We start from the raw sequence: 18,236 nt of genomic DNA, 5'->3' as shown, positions 1-18,236 counted from the left end.
TCATCCCGCGTACAGAAGTATCACAGGCTCATCCCGCGTACAGAAGTATCACAGGCTCCTCCCGCGTACAGAAGTATCACAGGCTCCTCCCATGTACATAAGTATAACAGGCTCCTCCCATGACACAAAATTTAGCTCAGGTTCCTCCTGTTTCCACTGATCATCCTTGAGATGTTTCTACAACGTGATTGGAGGTCACCTGTGGTAAATTCAGTTGATTGGACATGATTTGGAAAGGCACACACCTGTCTATAGAAGGTCCCACAAGTAACAGTGCATGTCAGAGCACAAAACAAGCCATGAAGTCCAAGGAATTGTCTGTAGACCTCGGAGACAGGACTGTATGGAGGCACAGATCGGGGGAAGGGTACGGAATTTTTTTTGCAGCATTGAAGGTCCCAATAAGCACAGTGGAATTTATCATTCGTTAATAGAAAAAGTTTGGAACCCTCAGGACTCTTCCTAGAGCGCGCCGCCCGGCCAAACTGATCGGGAGGAGAAGGGCCTTAGTCTGGGAGGTGACCTAGAACCCGATGGTCACTCTGGCAGAGCTCCAGTGTTTCTCTGTGGAGAGAGGAGAACCTTCCAGAAGAACGACCATCTCTGCAGCTCTCCACCAATCAGCCCTGTATGGTAGAGTGGCCAAAAGAAAGCCACTCCTCAGTAAAAGGCACATGACAGCCCGCTTGGAGTTTGCCAAAAGGCACCTGAAGGTCTTTGGGACCGCAAGAAACAAAATTCTCTGGTCTGAAGAAACAAAGATTGAATTCTTTGGCCTGAATGGCAAGCGTCATGTCTGGAGGAAACCAGGCACCGCTCTTCACCTGGCCAATACCACAATACCATCCCTACAGTAAAGAATGGTGGTGGCAGCATCATGCTGTGGTATCTTTTTTGTTGGCAGAAGCTGGGCGAATAGTCAGGATCAAGGGAAATGTGAATTCAGCAATGCACAGAAACATCCTTGATGAAAACCTGCTCCAGAGCGCTCTGGACCTCAGACTGGGGCGAAGGATCATCTTCCAATAGGACAACGACCCTAAGCACCCAGCCAAGATAACAAAGGAGTGGCTTTGGGACAACTCTGTGAATGTCCTTGAGTGGTCCAGCCAGAGCCCGGACTTGAACCCGATTGAACATCTCTGGAGAGATCTGAAGATGGCTGTACACCGACCCTCCCCATCCAACCTGATGGCGCTTGAGAGGTCTTGCAAAGAAGAATGGGAGAAACTGCCCAAAAATAGGAGTGCCGAGCTTGTAGCATCATACTCACCAAGACTGGAGGATGTAATTGGTGCCAAAGGAGCTTCACCAAAGTATTGAGCAAAGGCTGTGATACTTCTGTACATGGGAGGAGCCTGTAATACTTATGTACATGGGAGGAGCCTGTAATACTTATGTACATGGGAGGAGCCTGTGATACTTATGTACATGGGAGGAGCCTGTGATACTTATATACATGGGAGGAGTCTGTGATACTTATGTCAGGGAGGAGTCTGTGATACTTCTGTACATGGGAGGAGCCTGTGATACTTCTGTACATGGGAGGGGCCTGTGATACTTCTGTACATGGGAGGAGCCTGTGATACTTATGTACATGGGAGGAGCCTGTGATAGTTATGTACGTGGGAGGAGTCTGTGAAACTTATGTACATGGGAGGAGCCTGTGATACTTATGTACATGGGAGGAGCCTGTGATACTTCTGTACATGGGATTTCTTTTTCTTTTTTTTTATAAATTTGCAAAGATTTCAAACAAACTTCTTTCATGTCGTCATTATGGGGGATTGTTTGTAGAATTTTGAGAAAAATTATGAATTGAATCCATTTTAGAATAAGGCTGTAACGCTGTGGAATAAGTGAAGCCCAGTGAATACTTTCCGGATGCTCTGTAAGCCAAGAACTGCACAGGTTCCTTGCCATGATGACATTATGATGCATATCTGGTACAAGGTCTGTGGTCCTTTTTTTTATTTTGTTTTTGGCCTTTTGCCTGCACCAATATTTGAAATGACCAAGAATCCACTGATGGAATGCTAATCTGATATGGATCAATTGAATAGAAGATTTCCAATACATGGCACCGAAATTTATATCAGTGTGACAAAGACCAGGGAAATGAAAGCAATGCTATAAGTATTAAAAATGACAACCATCAAACATTCATGATCCTGCACTGCCTGTCTCCTGGCTCTGTACACAGATTAATAATAAATAGCGGTGAGTATTGTCTAATGAGCAACAGAGGGGGGGGCTGCCGTATACCAGATCCCCCCCCCCCCCAATACCTGTGTACATTGCCATACCGCGTGTGGGTGGATGAACTGAACCAGTGTATAGTGACTGCTACTGTAACATGTGAACCGTTAGTAGTTCTGCACATTACCAATCTTTGTATATTGCGGAAAATAGAAATAGTGTTTCCCAACCCATTTATAATATACAGCAATGGTAGCTCCACTTATGATTAAAAATACATCTATGAGCTCCAGACACTGACTGAGGTGAGGTAATCAATCTGCTGCAGGCAGGAGGAAGCATTCCCCCCTCCCCCCCCCCCCCCCCCCCAGTGATCTGACTCCAATATAGTAACTCTGTAGTAAGCCACAAGTTGAGAGGCTGCAACATTGTAACTTTGTAGGGAGTCTCAAGGTGATAGGCTGCAACCTTGTAACTTTGTAGGGAGTCACAAGGTGAGAGGACACTGACTGAGGTGAGGTAATCAATCTGCTGCAGGCAGGAGGAAGCATTCCCCCCTCCCCCCCAGTGATCTGACTCCAATATAGTAACTCTGTAGTAAGCCACAAAGTGAGAGGCTGCAACATTGTAACTTTGTAGCGAGTCACAAGGTGAGAGGCTGCAACATTATAACTTTGTAGCGAGTAACAAGATGAGAGGCTGCAGCCAGGGGTCTGATCTGTGCCAGAGGTTTGTGAACGCATTCACCTGGATTGATATGATTTTGTCATCTTGTGAGCTGCTATCTCAGGGCAGGAAGTAGATGGTGACCTTGGATCATCCCTGAACAAAGATGGTGCCATCCTTTTGGCGAGAAAATTCTTAGTTGGGGTAGTAGTTTGATCTTTGTGAGAGGTAATAAATATCTGGAAGTGAAGCATTACTGAGCATGCATAGACTTTAATTGCATATATTTGATGATTGGTCCAATCAGTTGCCCCCTTGTCGGGCGGTCTGGTGGGTGTAGTGGCCTTGTCTCTGTGTCCTTGCTGGTGGTTGGTTCTGACCTCCTGTGTCTGTTGGTTTTTACAGATTGGAAAGTCGGAAGCCCTGTGAACGTTCTTCTCCGGTGTCTCCAGATGAGGAGGAACTGCTGAAAAGTGTAAGTTATGGCCGGTCCTTTGTATACCGTCTTTCCATATTTTCTGCCTTTCTTAGAAATACTGACCTGACTATAAAGTGAGATATTAGAAAATCAGTATTTAGTTTTTGTAATGGGACATTTGATAATGAGCACTGCAGTGTCTGCACCTCGTACCTTCCCTGCACAAATTAGAATAGGAGAAGCCTGTGTTGCATTGTTGGAGTTTGTTATACCTGGTTTCAAATATGGATTCTCAACCGCTAGGCTGTGCCTCCCCCCTACCGGACCTTCATATAGCGCAAGAGTGCATAGCAGAGTCCCTCCCCATTACTTCCGGGCATGCCCACCAGAGTCCCGCCTTCAGGAGTGCTCGCCAGTGTCTCCTCGGCCTTTCCGGGGTGGTGCTCGCTGGCGTCCCCTCTGCCTTTCCGGGTGGTGCTGGCCAGGGTCCCCTCGGCTTTTCCTGGGTGGTGCTGGCCAGGGTCCCCTCTGCCTTTCCAGGATGATGCTGGCCAGGGTCCCCTCAGCCTTTCCGGGGTGTTGCTGGCCAGGGTCCCCTCAGCCTTTCCGGGGTGGTGCTGGCCAGGGTCCCCTCGGCCTTTCCGAGGTGGTGCTGGCCAGGGTCCCCTCAGCCTTTCCGGGGTGGTGCTGGCCAGGGTCCCCTCGGCCTTTCCGGGGTGGTGCTGGCCAGGGTCCCCTCGGCCTTTCCGGGGTGGTGCTGGCCAGGGTCCCCTCGGCCTTTCCGGGGTGGTGCTGGCCAGGGTCCCCTCGGCCTTTCCGGGGTGGTGCTGGCCAGGGTCCCCTCGGCCTTTCCGGGGTGATGCTGGCCAGGGTCCCCTCAGCCTTTCCGGGGTGGTGCTGGCCAGGGTCCCCTCGGCCTTTCCGGGGTGGTGCTGGCCAGGGTCCCCTCGGCCTTTCCGGGGTGGTGCTGGCCAGGGTCCCCTCGGCCTTTCCGGGGTGGTGCTGGCCAGGGTCCCCTCGGCCTTTCCGGGGTGGTGCTGGCCAGGGTCCCCTCGGCCTTTCCGGGGTGGTGCTGGCCAGGGTCCCCTCGGCCTTTCCGGGGTGTTGCTCGCCAGGGTCCCCTCAGCCTTTCCGGGGTGGTGCTGGCCAGGGTCCCCTCGGCCTTTCCGGGGCGGTGCTGGCCAGGGTCCCCTCGGCCTTTCCGTGGGTGGTGCTCGCCAGGGTCCCCTAGGCCTTTCCGTGGGTGGTGCTCGCCAGGGTCCCCTCGGCCTTTCCGTGGGTGGTGCTCGCCAGGGTCCCCTCGGCCTTTCCGTGGGTGGTGCTCGCCAGGGTCCCCTCGGCCTTTCCGTGGGTGGTGCTCGCCAGGGTCCCCTCGGCCTTTCCATGGGTGGTGCTCGCCAGGGTCCCCTCGGCCGTTCCGGGGCGGTGCTGTGAGGGTCTTGGCTGGCAATGGGTGGGCTGGTCTCTGCATTACAATTCACAGACCAGCACTCATTGACTGCCAGCTAGGATTGCTGTGGGCTAGTTACATTTTGGTAGTGGACTGTGGCCCCTGGACCGTAGCTTGGAGACCATCTGCTCTGAGCGATTGGCACTGCCAGTAAAACAAGCGTCCGCATGAAAACCACCATCGCTGAGTGTTTTCCCACCCTGCCACCCCATTGGGTGAGCTGCCTGCGCTTCTCAGACATCTCATTTCACTGGATTGATTCTCATTCCCCCCCCCCCCCCCCATAAAACCTCTTACAAGACGAATATACGTTTATTGGCGTCGGAAGATGACCGTAATGAGGCGGGATAATATAGCGGCGGATGATCACGCCGCAGTTTGGAATCTTTTGGTGGTAAATCTTTTGAATGTTGTCTTCACACGTCGGTGGGGAAGAGACAAATATTACGGAAGTCTCATTAGCGCGACAGATGTATGAATTTTCTGGTAATTGCGGCTTGCTGCGCATGCTGCACAATCTGTTGGCTCCGCGCGCAGAACACGTGACCGCGCTCCGTCTCGGAAAAGCTGCAGTCGTCTCCATTAACCCCAATTACCCTGTAATGACGCGCCTGCAAGTGTCACCAAGTCCGGGCGTCTGGCTGCGAAGGGTCGGCGCTCCAGAAGCCGCGGGTTAATGGCGGATATCTGTCAGGCCGCAGCTTAGTAAATAGTAAAGGGACCCAAAAAAAAAAAAAATCTGCAAATCCCTGGATGGTAATTGTGCGTCGTGCGAGCGAGCGAGCGAGTCCACCACTTGAAGAGGAGTGATGGATTTTTGGGACGAGCGTTCCGTCAGCTGCGAGGAGGAGATGGAGCCAAGGATTCACTTCTAACATAATTACCGAGAAGGATTTTGTGTGCGAGGCGGGGGAGGGGGGGGAGATTATTACTGCTAATCAGGGAATTATTTTTCGTTTTTCAGGATAGAGAAAGAAAAGGGAAGGAGGGGGATTAACATTAACCCCAAATAACATCAATCCTAATGCAATTTATATCAAACAGAATTGTTTAAAGCTGAATTTGCAAGCAGATATAATGGATACGAATTAATGCAGCTCCGTAGTCCATAATGCGTCAATACAAAGCAGTGCAGGATCCTGAGTGTAACAGGGCGTTGGCCTCTGTATAGACTGGGGAGATGGGAAAGCAGCACAAGCAGCCAATCGATCCATGTGCTGGCAAGAAGTATGCTGATAGGAGGAAAGAGCAGAGTGACTAAGAGACGAGCTCATCACTGTGCTGCTGCTTCTGTCGTTGCCTAGCCAGGGCCGTCTTAATAACATCATGGGCCCCCTGGGCAAAGTAATGCATTGGGGCCCCTACCAGCCTGTCCCAATTTACGCACATACTCTCAAGAATTTAAAGTATAAATAGTTGATAGAATTAAACATAATTGATTTTAAACAATAAGAAAACATGCCATAAATGAAAGACTAGTCAACACAAAGGGAACAGTACAGGGGCAGTCAGGAGGGCAGAATACTGGTATCAGGAGGGCACGGTACAGTTTATGGGATGCTGGCCGGGACATGGCCATCCTTGGACAGCTTAGTAGAAAGCATGACTGTCCCGGCAAATCCGTATGATGTAATGCAAGGTCATGGGGCCCCAATGCTCCTGCGGCCCCTGGGCAGTGCCCAGATGTGCCCATGCATTGAGACAGCCCTTTGTCCAGCCACAGGCTAGGGGGCGGCGGTTCCAGGATGACCTGGGCTTAGAAGAAGCGTGTTGAATGATGCTGGCTATCAGACTGAGGACATCTAGTGGCAACAAAAAGTACTGTGGGTGAAATCTAGATCATTGCAACAAAACATGGTTTAGTTATTACTTTTAGTGCGCAGTTCTTTTTAGCTTATTTTTGTGCCCAAAGAGGGTGTGCTTAAAAATGTGATATATATATATATATATATATAATAGATTTGGCCTGATAACACACACAAGTTGACACAAAGGGGTTTAAATGGCTATTAAAGGTCACCATCCTCACCTGTTACCTGTTTGCTTGTAATTAGTGTGTGTGTGTGTATAAAAGGTTCTGGACTCCTGACAGACCCTTGCATCTTTCATCCAGTGCTGCACTGACCTCTCTGGATTCTGAGTCATGGGGAAAGCAAAAGATCAGCAGTGTTCAAACTCTAATGAAGAAGTGGAAAATGAGGGGTTCTGGTGAAACCAAACCACGGTCAGGTAGACCAACTAAAATTTCAGCCACAACTGCCAGGAAAATTATCCAGGATGCAAAGAAAAACCCGCAAATAACTTCAGGTGAAATACAGGACTCTCTGAAAAACATGTGGTGTGGCTGTTTCAAGATACACAATAAGGAGGCACTTGAAGAAAGATGGGCTGCATGGTCGAGTCGCCAGAAGAAAACCATTACTACGCAAATGCCACCAAGTATGCCGCTTACAATACACCAAACAGCACAGAGACAAACCTCAAACCTTCTCGCACAAAGTCATTTGGAGACCAAAATTTGGGTTTTTGGCCACAACCATAAACACTACATTTGGAGAGGAGTCAACAAGGCCTATGATGAAAGGTCCACCATCCCTACTGTGAAACATGGAGGTGGATCGCTGATGTTTTGGGGGGATGTGTGAGCTACAAAAGGCCACAGGAAATTTGGTCAAAATTGATGGCAAGATGAATGCAGAATGTTATCAAAAAATACTGGAGGAACATTTCATTCATCAGCCAGGAAGCTGTGCATGGGATGTAGTTGGACATTCCAACATGACAATGACCCAAAACACAAGGCCAAGTCCACCTGTCATTGGCTACAGCAGAATAAAGACAAGGTTCTGGAGTGGCCATCTCAGTCTCCTGACCTCAATATCATTGAGCCATTCTGGGGAGATCTCAAAACATGAAGATCATGGAAGACAGACCAAGAATTTACAGGAACTGGAGGCTTTTTGCCAAGAGGAACGGGCAGCTTTACCATCTGAGAAGATAAAGAGCCTCATCCACAAATATCACAAAAGACTTCAAGCTGTCATTCATGTTAAAGGGGGCAATACAAGGTATTAAGAACTGGGGTGTGTAAACTTTTGATCAGGGTCATTTGGGTAGTTTCTGTTGCGATTATGATTTAAAGAGTAAACACAGATGATTGATAATAAATGGCTTCAGCTGTGTGTGTGTGTATATGTGTGTGTGTGTGTGTGTGTGTGTGTGTGTGTGTGTGTGTATATATATATATATATAATTTTGTATCTAATAAAGTATTTTTCACTTTTTCAAAATTGATTGGGGGTCATTCTCTTGGTCAGTGATCTCCAAACTGCAGCTCGGGGGCCGGGACCTTAGCTTGCTTTTATCCAGCCCGAGGGGCACTGTCATTCACTGACACCAATGGTGAGGGGCAGGGCCGCTGATAGGCCAGTACAACTGGCTCTGTTGTACCGGGCCCAGACAGCAGGGGGGCCCAGGCAAGCTGAGCGGAAAATGAATTAATATAATAAGCCACAGCCGATCAGAGCCCGTCCGACTCAACTACCAACTAAATAGCGCCCACCACCACCCACCCCGCCCCCCGTTATTTTTTAAGTTTTTTTTTTGTGCAGATGGCTATCTGCAGACTAGGTGGCGGAAGGGGAGGGACTATTTCCTCTATTTCTGGCGCGGAAGAATGCCTCTTCCGCACCCGCTCCTCATGCTGGCTGTGGTTTAAGTCGCAGCCAGTGCGTCCTCTATCGTGCCCTCCACCTGGCGCCATGGAGTGATTCCTCCCCCTCCTCATGAGATAAGTGTCAGTGAGGCGAGCGGCGGGGGGCAGAAGACAAAAAAGAAGTAGCTGCAGTCTGAATGGAATCGTTTGTGGACACTCCAGTCCAGGCAGCAGCAGGATCAGGGAAGAAGTGGCTCGTGGGGCTCAGCTAGAAGTTACACAGGTGTGTGCTTGCTTGAGGGGGGGGGGTCATACTACTACTACTGATGCAGCAGCATATATACATTATGGTATTGGCAACATGGATGGTATTGGCAACATGGGTGGCATTGTCTGCAGCAGAATATGGCATTGACGGCATGGGTGGCACTGTCTACAGGTAGCACATGCGTTATGGCCCATTACCCATGTGCTGCCTGCAGACAGTGCCACCCATGCCACCAGTGCCATATTCTGCTGCAGACAGTGCCACCCATGCCGCCAATGCCATATTCTGCTGCAGACAGTGCCACCCATGCCACCAATGCCATATTCTGCTGCAGACTGTGCCACCCATGCCACCAATGCCATATTCTGCTGCAGACAGTGCCACCCATGCCGCCAATGCCATATTCTGCTGCAGACTGTGCCACCCATGCCACCAATGCCATATTCTACTGCAGACAGTGCCACCCATGCCGCCAATGCCATATTCTGCTGCAGACAGTGCCACCCATGCCACCAATGCCATATTCTGCTGCAGACTGTGCCACCCATGCCACCAATGCCATATTCTGCTGCAGACAGTGCCACCCATGCCGCCAATGCCATATTCTGCTGCAGACAGTGCCACCCATGCCACCAATGCCATATTCTGCTGCAGACAGTGCCACCCATGCCGCCAATGCCATATTCTGCTGCAGACAGTGCCGCCCATGACACTAATGTCATAACGCATGTGCTGCCTGCAGAGACAGTGCCACAATGCTGCCAATGACATTATGCCATTGGCGGCATGGGTGGAAATATCTGCAGCACAATATGGCATTGGCGGCATGGGTGGCGCTGTCAGCAAGTAGCACATGTTATGCCATAAGTGTCACGGCTGGCACTGTCTGCAGCACATTACGGCATTGGCGGCATGGGTGGCACTGTCTGTCGGTAGCACATGCATTATGGCCCATAACGCATGTGCTGCCTGCAGAGACAGTACCACCCGTGCCGCCAATGCCATAATGTGCTACAGACAGTGTCACCCATGCCTTAATGTGCTGCAGACAGTGTCACCCATGCCTTAATGTGCTGCAGACAGTGCCACCGGTGCTGCCAATGCTTTGTTTTTAAGGTGGGGTCTGGGGAGGGGCTAGGGGCTAGGGGCGGGGCTGAAGGAGGGACCAGGGGTGGAGCTGAAGGGGGCCCCGTCAGGTAAACTGTACGGGGCCCCATGATTTCTATCAGCAGCCCTGGTGAGGGGGCCCAGTTCCTCCCAACGGTGGGGAGGGGCCCAGTTCCTCCCAACGGTGGGGAGGGGCCCAGTTCCTCCCAACGGTGGGGGGGGGGGCCCAGTTCCTCCCAACGGTGGGGAGGGGCCCAGTTCCTCCCAACGGTGGGGAGGGGCCCAGTTCCTCCCAACGGTGGGGGGGGGCCCAGTTCCTCCCAATGGTGGGGGGGCCCAGTTCCTCCCAACGGTGGGGGCCCAGTTCCTCCCAGTGACACCCAACGGTGGGGGCCCAGTTCCTCCCAGTGGCACCCAACGGTGGGTGCCCAGTTCCTCCCAGTGGCACCCAACGGTGAGTGCCCAGTTCCTCCCAGTGGCACCCAACGGTGAGTGCCCAGTTCCTCCCAGTGGCACCCAACGGTGGGTGCCCAGTTCCTCCCAGTGGCACCCAACGGTGGGTGCCCAGTTCCTCCCAGTGGCACCCAACAGTGGGTGCCCAGTTCCTCCCAGTGGCACCCAACGGTGGGGGGGCCCAGTTCCTCCCAGTGGCACCCAACGGTGGGGGGGCCCAGTTCCTCCCAGTGGCACCCAACGGTGGGGGGGCCCAGTTCCTCCCAGTGGCACCCAACGGTGGGGGGGCCCAGTGGCACCCAACGGTGGGGGGGCCCAGTTCCTCCCAACGGTGGGGGGGCCCAGTTCCTCCCAACGGTGGGGGGGCCCAGTTCCTCCCAACGGTGGGGGGGCCCAGTTCCTCCCAACGGTGGGGGGGCCCAGTTCCTCCCAACGGTGGGGGGGCCCAGTTCCTCCCAGTGACACCCAATGGTGGGGGACCCAGCTCCTCCCAGCTCCTTCCAACGGTGGGGACCCAGTTCCTCCCAGTGACACCCAACGGTGGGGCATTTTTTACCACGATGGCCACGGTCCAAACCCCCTTTTATACAGGTAACAAGCTGAGATTAGGAGCACTCCCTTTAAGAGAGTGCTCCTAATCTCTGCTCGTTACCTGTATCGAAGACACCTGGGAGCCAGAAATCTTGCTGATTGATGGGGGATCAAATAATTATTTCACTTATTAAAATGCAGATCAATTTATAACTTTTTTGAAATGCGTTTTTCTGGATATTTTTATTGATATTCTGTCTCTCACTTTTATAATAAACCGACCATTAAATTTTAGACCGATCGTTTGTCAGTGGTGCAAAATCAGCAGTGGATGAAATCATTTTTTCCCTCACTGTATTTGTTACATTAAAGAGAAGCATTTTTAGCGATGTATTTCTCTCAGTAAACATGAAATAAAAAGTCTGCAAAGAAAACTGGAAATGGATTCCATGTTCATCAGAGCGCCGAATAAAATGATTTCCAGACAAAGCGCCTTCTGTTATTTTAGCCGGAGAAAGAAGAAGAAAAAAAAAGTGGCTGGAATTTTTCATCTGCAGAGGACGTTGTCGGGGCGGGATCGTCTTACGCCCTGGCTCAGCGATAGAAAGCGGGCCAACAGCCGGAGTTACGGGGCGATGCCGGATCGCCATTTCTGCGAGGAGATCGCTTCTCGTTTACAAGACATTTGAAGGGCAGGAGCGCGGTCTGGGCTGCTTGTAATAAAACCTCACAATCGATGTTGTGTTATGTATTTAATGTCAGGCAGAGGAATCGTGCTCCGGGAATCACATGGCATAATGAATTAGATAAAGGGGGGAGGGGGGGGGCAGAGCGATCTGTGATTTTCATATTTATTTCTCCGGGTAGCCCTGCCCCCTCACTTTTTTGCTTAAAGAAAAAGTATAGATTTTTGTCCGGTGTATTCCAAATATTGTTACAGAAATGTTTTTTTGGGATGTATAAAATGCACTTGGGAGGGGCGGGGATTCGCTAAGCTTCCTGGTTTTATTGCCAAAGCTTAATTGAACAAGTTGAAGTTAGAAGCTGATTGGCTGCCATGCACAGCTGCACTCGATTCTCAGTGCCCCAGTTTTCCTAGTAAATCTCCCCCCCAACCCCCCCCCCCCCCCCTTGTTGAAGTCATGGACTTCTCTGATAGTTACATCCTGCTCTGGTATGCAAGTTCATATCAACTGCCAATCTGTGGCAACTGAAGGGATGCTGGAACCAGACAGGCCCAGAGCAATACTGTGAATTGCATAGATCCTGCACTATCAACTACAGACCTATGACATTGCATAGATCCCCCACCATCAACTACAGACCTATGGCATTGCATATATCCCCCACCATCAACTACAGACCTATGGCATTGCATAGATCCCCCACCATCAACTACAGACCTATGGCATTGCATATATCCCCCACCATCAACTACAGACCTATGGCATTGCATAGATCCGCCACCATCAACTACAGACTTATGACATTGCATAGATCCCCCACCATCAACTACAGACCTATGACATTGCATAGATCCCCCACCATCAACTACAGACCTATGGCATTGCATAGACCCCCCACCATCAACTACCGACCTATGGCATTGCATAGATCCCCCACCATCAACTACAGACCTATGGCATTGCATAGATCCCCCACCATCAACTACAGACCTATGACATTGCATAGACCCCCCACCATCAACTACAGACCTATGGCATTGCATAGATCCCCCACCATCAACTACAGACCTATGGCATTGCATAGACCCCCCACCATCAACTACAGACCTATGGCATTGCATAGATCCCCCACCATCAACTACAGACCTATGGCATTGCATAGATCTTGCACCATCAACTACAGACCTATGACATTGCATAGATCTTGCACCATCAACTACAGACCTATGACATTGCATAGATCTTGCACCATCAACTACAGACCTATGACATTGCATAGATCTTGCACCATCAACTACAGACCTATGACATTGCATAGATCTTGCACCATCAACTACAGACCTATGACATTGCATAGATCTTGCACCATCAACTACAGACCTATGGCATTGCATAGATCTTGCACCATCAACTACAGTCCTATGGCATTGCATAGATCCCCTACCATCAACTACAGACCTATGGCATTGCATAGATCTTGCACCATCAACTACAGACCTATGACATTGCATAGATCTTGCACCATCAACTACAGACCTATGGCATTGCATAGATCCCCTACCATCAACTACAGACCTATGGCATTGCATAGATCCCCCACCATCAACTACAGACCTATGGCATTACATAGATCCCCCACCATCAACTACAGACCTATGGCATTGCGTAGGTCCCCCACCATCAACTACAGACCTTTGGCATTGCATATATCCCCCACCATCAACTACAGACCTATGGCATTGCATGGATCCTGCACCATCAGATACAGACCTATGACATTGCATAGATCTTGCACCATAAACTACAGACCTATGACATTGCATGGATCCCCCACCATCAACTACAGACCTATGGCATTGCATTGATCCCCCACCATCAACTACAGACCTATGACTCTGCATGGATCCCCCACCATCAACTACAGACCTATGACTCTGCGTAGATCCTGCACCATCATGTACAGACCTATGACTTTGCATGCATCCTGCACCATCAGGTACAATCCTATGACTCTGCATAGATCCCCCACCATCAACTACAGACTTATCACATTGCATAGATCCTCTGCCATCCACTACAGACTGTAGGTTTACTTGAAAACAGGACAGAGCCCCTACAGTAGTGCTATAAAGGCACAAAAGTACCTGAAAAGCTCAAGAGAAATGCTTCCCTTTTAAAATATGTACAATGAATATGTTCCTACTGGAGCGGTGCGCTTCCGTTGCAGTGAGAAAAATCCTGCTTGCAGCATTTTTGAATTGTTTGGGGAGTTAAAAAAAAAAATGCACCAAAAGCGTTCCTCCCATGTGAAAGCAATAGAAAATACCTGTAAAAACGCAGCAGTGATGCATTTTTTGAGTCGCCTGATTTTTAAAAACTGCACCACAACTGCGTTAAAATTGCAGCAAAAATGCATATATGTTTCTTTATCGTACATCACGGTACACAGAGCCACAGTAATTTACTGTATGGGTTATATGGCACCTTCAGGTGATGGTCACTGGTGCACACCCTAGACAGGAAGTTAAATTCCTCATTAAACCCCTCCCCTTACCGGGAGTACCTCCGTTTTTTTTTCCGCCAGTGTCTTAAGTGAGCTGCCAGCAGCTTGTTTTTTGCAATTGACGCAATCAGAGATTCTTTTCTTCAAACCTCTCGCCTTACGCATGGGTTGGTGCATATGCATAGAATTTTATGGTTGAAAAATTGGTCACCGGGAGCGTCGTCCAAAAAGCTCTTGGCTGGTTTTCCTTTCCATGGGGAAAAGCTGTTTGGGGATGATTTGGACAAATATATCCAAAAAATATCAAGTTGGGGGAACGTACCCTTTTGCCAGTTAAGAAAAGGAGTAATCGTCCCTCATTAATCGGGCTCTTTCTTCAGTGCCAGGGGCATCAGCCGCCAGGCAGTCACAACGGCCTCCACCGTCAGGTTCAAGAGGTAAACCTCGGGATCAACCCCAGGGACAAAAGAAATCCTGGGGGAAGAAACCCACAAGACAAAACGCTAAAGCGTCTTTATGACGGGGTACCCCAGCTCGTTTGAGTGGGGGGGGGGAAAGACTTCTGCAGTTCTCAAGGGTCTGGCAGGAAGAATTTCAAGACAGATGGGTAGTCTCCACAATATCTCTAGGTTATAGAGTCTCGAGAATTCCCGTCTCCTCGTTTCCTAAGGTCAAATGTCCAGAGAAAAAGAAGTCTCTCTTTTCTAGCGTTAGACCGACTTTTTTGTCTCAAAGTGATCATGATGGTCCCCATGGAAGAGCAGGGGGTTGGGGTTTTGTTCAAACCTTTTCACGGTGCCAAAACTAAATGGAGATGTCAGACCCATTCTAAATCTGAAAGATCTAAACCGGTTCCTGAAAATTCGCTCTTTGTGCATGGAATCAATCTGACCAGTAGTCTCCGTCCTACACGGAGGACAACTTCTGGCATCAATCGACATCAAGGATGTATACCTGCATGTACCCATTTTCCCTTCTCACCAGAAATATCTGTGTTTCCAAGTAGAAAAACTTAATTTTCCATTTGTGGCCTTGCCTTTCGGTCTAGCTACTGCACCTCGGGCGTTTGCAAGACGTCTGGCCCTTCCTCTGGCCAGATTAAGGACTCAAGGTATAAAGATATTGGCATACCTAGATGACCTGCTCTTGATAGACCGGTCAGAAACCCGCCTGGACCAAAGCGTGCTCACCACAGCCAACTACCTGGAATACCTAGGTTGGGTGCTCAACCTAGAGAAATCGTTAAAACCAGTAAGAAGAGGGGTCTGATTATAGATGCAGCCCAGTAAAGGGTGTTCTTACCCCAGGCAAAAATCAGCACCATAAAGGAGCTGGTCCAGGTGGTCAGGGCAGAGAAGGGTCCTTCTATCTGCCTTTGTACGAGGTTGTTGGGGAAGATGGTGGCTTCATTCAAAGCAATTCCCTATGCTCCGTTTCATTTGAGACTGCTGCAAAACAGTGTCCTGTCGGCTTGGAAGAAGATACAAGCACTAGATTTTCCGATGTGTTTGTTGCCAAAAGTTAATTAGAGCCTCAGTTGGAGGATACCCAAGAATCTTCAGAAGGGGAAATCCTTCATACCAGTTACCTGGAAGGTGGTAACAGATGCAAGCCTTTCGGGTTGGGGAGCAGTCCCGGAAGAGACGTCGGTCCAAGGGAAATGGTCCAGAACTGGTGGTGGTGGTAGCAGCAGTACTAGTAGAAGTGGTGGTGGTAGCAGAAATAGCAGTAGTGGTGGTGGTGGTAGTAGCCGTACTAGTGGTGCTGGTAGCAGCCGTACTATTGGCAGTGGGTGGTAGCAGCAGTAGTGGTGGTAACAGCCGTACTACTCACAGTGGGTGGTAGCAGCCATACTAGTGGTGGTGGAAGCAGCCGTACTAGTGGTGGTAGCAGCATCAGCAGTAGTAGTGGTGGTGGTGGTGATAGCAGCAGCAGTAGTAGCGGTGGTAGTAGCCGTGCTATTGGTGGTGGTAGCAGCCATGCTATTGGCAGTGGGTGGTAGCAGTAGCAGCTGTACTAGTGGTGGAAGCAGCCGTACTAGTGGCAGTGGATGGTAGCAGTAATAGCGGTAGTAGTGGTGGTGGTGGTAGCAGCCCTACTATTGGCAGTGGGCGGTAGCAGCAATAGCAGTAGTAGTGGTAGCACCTGTACTAGTGGTGGTGGTAGCAGCCATACTAGTAGCAGTGGTGGTGGTGGTGGCAGTGATGCTAGCAGCAGTACTAGTGGCGGTGGTGGTAGCAGCCGTACTAGTGGCGGTGGTGGTAGCAGCCGTACTAGTGGCGGGAGTGGTAGCAGCCGTACTAGTGGCCGTGGAGGTAGCAGCCATACTAGTGGCCTTGGAGGTAGCAGCCATACTAGTGGCAGTGGAGGTAGCAGCCGTACTAGTGGTAGTGGAGGTAGCAGCCGTACTAGTGGCAGTGGAGGTAGCAGCCGTACTAGTGGCAGTGGAGGTAGCAGCCGTACTAGTGGTGGTGGTGGTGGTAGCAGCCATAATAGTGGTGGTGATAGCAGCCGTACTAGTGGCAGTGGTGGTAGCAGCCGTACTAGTGGCAGTGGTGGTAGCAGCCATACTAGTGGCAGTGGTGGTAGCAGCCATACTAGTAGTGGTAGAAGCTGTACTAGTGGCAGAGGTGGTGGTAGTAGCCTTACTAGTGGCAATGGTAGAAGCCATACTAGTGGCAGTGGTGATGGTATTAGCTGTAATAGTGGGGATGGTGGCAGTAGTGGTGGTAGATCCCATACTAGTGCCGGTGGTGGTGGTAGCAGCCATACCAGTGGCAGCGGTAGCCGTAGTACTATTGGCAGTGGTGATGGTAGCCGTAGTACTATTGGCAGTGGCAGCGGTAGCCCTAGTACTATTGGCAGTGTTGGTGGTAGCAGCCATACTAGTGGTGTTGGTAGCAGCCACGCCAGTAGCAGCAATAACAGTAGTAAGTGGCGGTGCCTGATATAAAGAAGGATAATGTATCTAATGTGTTTGTGGAATCCAGTCATGGCTTGTAAGTGACATGAGAATATTACATTGTGGGAAGGGAAGGACACAATAATGTCCATGTAAACTCGATATCTTTGGATGTATCGCAGCAAAATTTAGCATTTCTTTTTCTTTTCACACAGATATTCTACTAATGATTTCCAGGGAAATGAGGCCGCAGAAAATGGCTTTGCTCTTTGGACTGAGGTGCTTTGACCTCTTCCTAATAATGCTGCATGCGCGGCGGTGCATCAGCTGTTGAGGGCTTTCACCGTGCGATCCGCACTGCAACGCGGCCGAGGTGTGATTTTCATGTAGCGTGTGTGATCCCCGCCGAGGGACATAAATTAATGCAATTAGCGCAGTCCAAGAAGGCCTAATGATGCATTATTAATTGGGCAGGTCATTAAAAGTTAGCTGAAACCCCGAACGAGCAAGATGTCTGAGCACCAGCGTGAACGCAAGCCGTCCCTCGCTGGGACCAATCAGCGGGGTTATTGCCTGAGGTCATTAAGCTGGAGGAAATTGTTCTGGCTGTAGACCGTGAAGATCCATAGTTACACGGCGTTCGGATTTACTGCCGCGGCCATAAATCGGAGGCACGACGGGCCACCTTATACAAAATTAGTTCCCCTTTTAAAGAAAATATATGAAGTATGAAGGTCACATTGTATTTTTTACAAACAATCGCAGGCCGAAAAATGCCCATCTGTGTCCTTATCGGAGTCCCACCTTTCATTGGGGTCCCTGGCAGAGTCCATCCACCTAACATCATGGTCCCCCGTCAGAGGCCCCCCCCCCCGTAACATCTGGCTGCCCATCAGAGGCCCCCCGTAACATCTGGCTGTCCATCAGAGCCCCCCCCCCCGTAACATCTGGCTGCCCATCAGAGCCCCCCCCGTAACATCTGGCTGCCCATCAGAGGCCCCCCCCGTAACATCTGGCTGCCCATCAGAGGCCCCCCGTAACATCTGGCTTCCCATCAGAGGCCCCCCCGTAACATCAGGCTCCCTGTCCAGAGGCCCCCCCGTAACATCAGGCTCCCTGTCCAGAGGCCCCCCCGTAACATCAGGCTCCCTGTCCAGAGGCCCCGCCATAACATCAGGCTTCCTGTCTGGAGGCCCCCCTTTAAAGGGCTCCCTGTCCGGAGCACCTCCCCCAGTAACATCAGGCTCCCGGACGGAGCCCCCCCAATATCATGCCCCCCTAACAATTGCGCTGCCCATCAGAGGCCCCACTGTAAAATCCCTCCCGGAGGCCCTCCCCCATAGCATTGGGCTCCCAGTCGGAGGCCCTACCAATATCATGCTCCCCGTCTGAGGTCCC

At 50.5% G+C, this 18,236-nt stretch overlaps 1 protein-coding gene across 1 annotated transcript in view; it reads left to right on the top strand.

Annotated features, from left to right (window-relative positions):
- SULF2 (sulfatase 2) overlaps positions 1 to 18,236 on the top strand; it is a gene marked incomplete in the record, with an annotated part of 294,975 nt that overhangs the window by 93,978 nt on the left and 182,761 nt on the right. The window contains 1 exon segment of the mRNA XM_077460607.1: positions 3,271 to 3,340.

This window comes from Lithobates pipiens, unplaced genomic scaffold (assembly GCF_037356315.1).
Source record: "Lithobates pipiens isolate NorthernLeopardFrog02 unplaced genomic scaffold, aLitPip1_a1.2 Scaffold_28, whole genome shotgun sequence".
In the NCBI taxonomy this organism is placed as follows: Eukaryota; Metazoa; Chordata; class Amphibia; order Anura; family Ranidae; genus Lithobates; species Lithobates pipiens.
The sequence above is the reverse complement of the archived record's forward strand: the minus strand, read 5'-3'. Positions and strand labels throughout refer to the sequence as shown.